This window comes from Limulus polyphemus, unplaced genomic scaffold, assembly GCF_000517525.1.
Source record: "Limulus polyphemus unplaced genomic scaffold, Limulus_polyphemus-2.1.2 Scaffold729, whole genome shotgun sequence".
Taxonomy (NCBI): domain Eukaryota; kingdom Metazoa; phylum Arthropoda; class Merostomata; order Xiphosura; family Limulidae; genus Limulus; species Limulus polyphemus.
Window position 1 is genome coordinate 159,197 of NW_013666339.1, and position 5,608 is coordinate 164,804.

The window sequence follows — 5,608 nt, forward strand, 5'->3', positions numbered from 1 at the left end:
TTAATTATTACTAAATAAGTCACTAATTAAGTTTAAGTACTACTATATATAATATATATATATATATATATATATATATATATATATATAATGACTATTGTGTATATATTTCAGACAAAAATTGAAAATGTTCTAGGGTACTTATTACAACTTTTCGTTTTTTTTATATATAAAAATATATATATAGGAGTACTTTATATAGAAAACAAATTGACCATCTGTTTACAAGCAAATGAAATACCAAATCTGTACTTCACTGGAGTCAATTTACAGTCTTAAAGGTCTCACAAGTGTAAAAAGAGAAGTTAATGGTGTATAAATACGGCTTTATAAAATGCCATGTGCTTGCAACTCTTGTGGTCTTTGTTGAGGGCAGTAAAAGTAGAAAGCTTTTAAAAGTATTGTAGGAACATAATTATCATTGTGATAGATAATTATATGGACAGCTATTTATTTTTAGATTCCTATTATTTACTTCTTTATTCTTTTATTGTTGTTAAGTGCAAAGCTACACAGTGGGCTAAATGTGCTGTGCCCAATGTGGAGATCAAAACCTGAACATTAGTGTTACAACTCAACTACTCAAGCTTACCATTGAGGCACTGGGAGATGACATTTTAATGAACAGGTTTGTTAGGAGTAATGCCAAACATTTTATAATGAATACTACGACTAAATACAATCTTTATATCTATCTTAGCATGCAGAAAACTGTGAAAACTTTGTATTTGTGATTATTTCATAGAAAAAAAATCTGAAGTTTACTACCTAGAATTTTCACTTTGTGATAGTTAAAGACTGACATTAAACAACATGCATGCAAAACAAATACTCAAATGTATACTGTGTTACACAAGAGATTTGGAAACTGTGGTACAATGGAAACAATCATTCACAAAGAATGGAAGGCTATGACATGAGTCACACAGACTAACCTGCTAGTGAACTCTCATTTCCTGGAACCAATTAACTAAAACAACCACTAAGAACAGCTTCTATAAATGTGACAATGAGGAAAATAAAAAGTAGATGAATAACAAAATAACAATTTACTACACAAACAGTATGACACCTCAATCAGATGTTGCATAGCTATTCAATAGAAACTGTTCAAAGCAGAGCATTTTATGTTTAACTCTACAGTCTTTCTTATTTGAATGAAGCAAATCACAATCTTCCAGACTTTACTGTAACAAGTTAAGTGCATTCTATATGTAAAACTGAGATGTTTTCATAGATCTCTCTCTTTTCGAAGCATGAGATACAATGTCAGTTTCAACATGTTTGTAAGAATTAGTCAGAAACATCACTCAAGTCAGAACATAAGAGACAATGTCAATTTCATTACAGTATTAGCAGAACCTCATTTCCATCAGAACACGACTTACCATGGTAAGTTATAACAAATGTGCACGACATTTGCAAAAGTAAAATAAATAAACTAAATGTAACAATACTCTAACATAATAATGTAACAATAATGTAACTCAATACTGTAACATAACAAATGTTATTTTAGAAATATCACACAATGGAACTTCATAGTACTACAAAATGTTTAATTTAAAGAAATGAAGTGATAGTTAATATGTTTTTTAATTAACTATAGATTTTCTTTTTCAGTGTTAATATGGTGGTCTCATATTTGAGGCAACATAATTTCATCACAACTGCACCCATAACTACTTCTACAAATAGACATGTATTGATTCATGAAATTTTCAAATAGTACTAATGCTACTTACTGATAAGCAGCTAGTATATACAATATACCATATTTTGTGTGTTGTGTTTATAAACAATCTCTCAAAAACTAATAAAGTAAGATGAACAAGTGTAGCAGATAATAACTACATTACATGATGTACAGTAAGCTACTGTGATAAGTCTGACTTTAAATGAAAAATTGAATATTTGGAATAGAGGAGTAAACTTTTTCTTGAGAACAATTTCTTTCATCTTTCAGAATATAATAATACAAGAGGCTAACTGTAACATGTTAAAGATGAGCTCTCACTTATACACTCCTATTAAATGCTGAAATAACAACATTTATTAATAGAACAGTAATGTTACAGAAACAACACTAGTTAAACACACAAGTTCACCAGCATGTTCTGAACACATTACTCAATGCACTTCAGTGTCACACGGTCCTATGGACAAATTAAAAAAATTATAAGATATTTAAGGAACAATAAAAAGGGCACAACATTAACATACGTATTCGATGACGAGGAACCCACTTTGAGACTAATAATGGCTGGAGACGGCTTAAATGGGTAATGAAGAAAAACTTTAATATAAGTTTAACATGACAGCAAATGTACAACGTTTCGACAAGGTTTTGTCATCATCATACGTATGATTTATTATGTCCCTTTTAAAGAAAAAAAAACTGTTGAAAATTTCTAAATAAGTCACTTTCTTATAATTATATGGACGCTGATATTTCAGTTAAACACGAATTTATCAGTATAACTGTAATACATCTCTTACATGATATTACCAACCATTGGTAAATTGAAAATTGTTTAATGAAGAAAAACTTTCAAAAAGTTCATTACTGTCAAATGAATAACTTAAATCGTGTTGAGAAATTGTAAACTGTATTTATGGACTACTCAATTATTAAATTTTAGTAAAAAAGTGATTATGTACAGAATAATAGAAGAAAATTATCTTAAAGTTTTTATCTGGAAAGTTCTTAGATTAGAATCAAAGCTATAAAGCAGAATACATGATAGACTGAAGATGAAAATTATGAGGGTTTTAAAATTGTTTATAAGTAAATATAAGTAATTATGAAAAATAGGCATATAATTAATATAGTCTATGCAACTACAGACAAAGGTTTTAAATGAATCAGTCAGCTTTGCATATTTAGGAAAGTGCTCAATGAAAGTTGGTAACTTATTATACTCTTTCAACCTAGTCAAATGTAGGATGAAACTACTTAATAACTTACCACACTCTGCAAATCCATTATACAGATTAACAACTAGCTGATAACATAATGTAAGCACTCAATAAAATGTATAATGAAATTTGTCCAATACTTTTATTTTATATTTAGTATATGTAGACTGAAAGTTGATAGCTAACACAGATAATCCTCCAATTATAAGGACTCACCTTAACAACATTATGTTTATACTGTGTACTAAGAAGAGTATGCTATTCTTCAGTTCTTTTCTGGCACTCTTTTTCTATTCTTTTTATCCAGCTTCTTTCAAGCACTTTGTGCCATTCTTGATTTGCTTTCTGTCTAAGTCTTTTCTCTCTGTATTTCTCTAACAATCTAGATACGAACTTCTACAAGAAAAACATCACTTCTTCTTCAAACAGAAATACACATGCACATCTCTTAATTAGGAAGATACAACTGTAAAATTCCACATTTCTTAGAGATGTAAAGAATAACTTTTCTTTTAAGAATAGTTTTAAATAACAAATATAAAAAAATCTTTGTGAAGTATAATATTTTAGAAATACTCCTCAGTGAAAAATATTATCAATATATAGTAAAAGGAAATTAACTGTCAGATATAAAAGACTATTTAGTATAAGTATTATTAATTATTTTGTGAGTGAATATTTCATGATTGTTTAGTTTTTTCATAACAAGAGAGTTAAAAGCAATTATTTTAAAGGCAATAGTTATGACAAGTTTGGTTACATAACTCGGTATGAATCGTACGTTGTGTTCATAATTCATTGATCTTGAGGCTATTGAACGTTGCGTGCAATCCATTGATGTCGAGGATACAGAGATTTCTAGAAGGCCTAAGTGATAAACGTATAACCAGATGCAAGCAGAAGAGAGTAAAGTCACGGGAAAGAGAAGTTCGGTCAGAGAAAAGTTAAACACAAAGTTAATCGTCATGGGAGTGAAAGGCCTAATGGTTGATATATTAAGAGTGAGATTAACAATTTTGTAAAGGATAAGAAGAATAAGTTGTCTTGTCAAAGTATGTTCTAAAGTAATTGAACCAGCCTGAGTGGACTTTGACAAAAGGCAGATGATTCTTGGAAATACAAAAAAGGAGCAGACAAGGATATAACCTCAGTAACTCAACAATAACATAAGTGAACTATACACAGATAGTCTGGTAATAATAATGGACAAAAATAGTTCGGCTTGTCAACTGAATTCTGAAGCAATTCAATAAACCTAAGAGGACTTTTGACAAGAAAAAAAAAAGAGAACTATATCATGTTTAAGATATAACTATGTCCTCCATAGTCTAAGGAATTTTTGTATGTACGTTTAACTTGTTCTAAATATATATATATTATTTTGAAAACAAGTCGATTGCATGCTGTTTATTTTCTTTAAGTTTAACTTGTTCTAAATATATATATATTATTTTGAAAACAAGTCGATTGCATGCTGTTTATTTTCTTAAATTTTTCGCCAACAAGTCACAGACACCTACTGTAGAAGAATCTTTAGCCCAAGACATTCATATATTTACTTACATTAATATATAAAATAAAAAAGTAATGGATTCTCTATGTGAATAATAAATGCCAAAAACAATAGCTCAGTCCCAGACAAAAACCACTCCCGACCCCAAAACCTGGACACCATCCACAGAAAGTGATGCTTTGCATTTGGTTGGACATCAAAGGAGTGATTCATTTCGAACTCCTCAATCCACAGAGAACTGTCAATTCAGAGATCTATAGTCAGCAACTAGAATGTTTAATTCAAAGCCATTCATCAGAAATGCCCTTCACCCCATCAATCGGAAAGGTGTTCTTCTCCACGACAATGCACATCCACACGTGGCACATATGACGCAACACAAGATTATGGAGTTCGGTTGGGAAGTTCTCCCCCACCCACCATATTCTCCAGATATGGCACCGTCAGATTACCATCTTTTTCATTCGCTGCAACATCATCTTAATGGGATGTTTGTTGGTTGGTTGTTTTTAATTTCGCGCAAAGCTACATGAGGGCTATCTGCACTAACCATCCCTAATTTAGTAGTGTAAGACTCGAGGGAAGGCAGCTAGTCATCACCACCCACCGTCAACTCTTGGGCTACTCCTTTACCAACAAATAGTGGGACTGACCATCACATTATAACACCCTCATGGCTGAAAGGGCGAGTATGTTTGGTATGATGGAGATTCACCCTATCCACCTGGCCCACTTAATGTGAAACGTACGCAAACGTGGAAGGTGTTAAATAGGACATCGACATGTTTTTGCTTCAAAGCCAAGTGATTTCTTTAATCAGGGCACTAACAACCTGATTGTAAGATGTGTAAGATGAAAAAGCATCATCGATAAGAATGGAGACTATTTCATTTAACAAATGTTTAAATACAAGCATCTTCAGAGCATCAATATCAATTCCAACATGTTGGCCCCTGCCATCACATATTTCAAGGCTCAAGCATTCTGAACGAATTTTGCTGAACCATCATTGACACTTACGAATGTTCAAAACATTTTTATAAACTTCTTTGATATTCTTTGTGGATACAGAGACTTTGTTTCCCTTCTTGTATTTAAACAACATTACATGCTGAATGTGTGTTTTGTCATGTGTCATCACTATAAGGGATTAGAGTATACTAAACTTTACATATT

General features: G+C 31.2%; 1 long non-coding RNA gene across 15 annotated transcripts in view; it reads right to left on the minus strand.

Annotated features, from left to right (window-relative positions):
* The window catches only part of LOC106460215, a 53,287-nt gene that overhangs the window by 25,223 nt on the left and 22,456 nt on the right, over nucleotides 1–5,608 (minus strand). For all 15 annotated transcript variants that reach the window (XR_002610706.1, XR_002610713.1, XR_002610701.1 and 12 more), the window contains one exon: nucleotides 3,136–3,315. This is a non-coding gene — a long non-coding RNA (uncharacterized LOC106460215). The remainder of the gene's footprint in view (nucleotides 1–3,135; nucleotides 3,316–5,608) is intronic.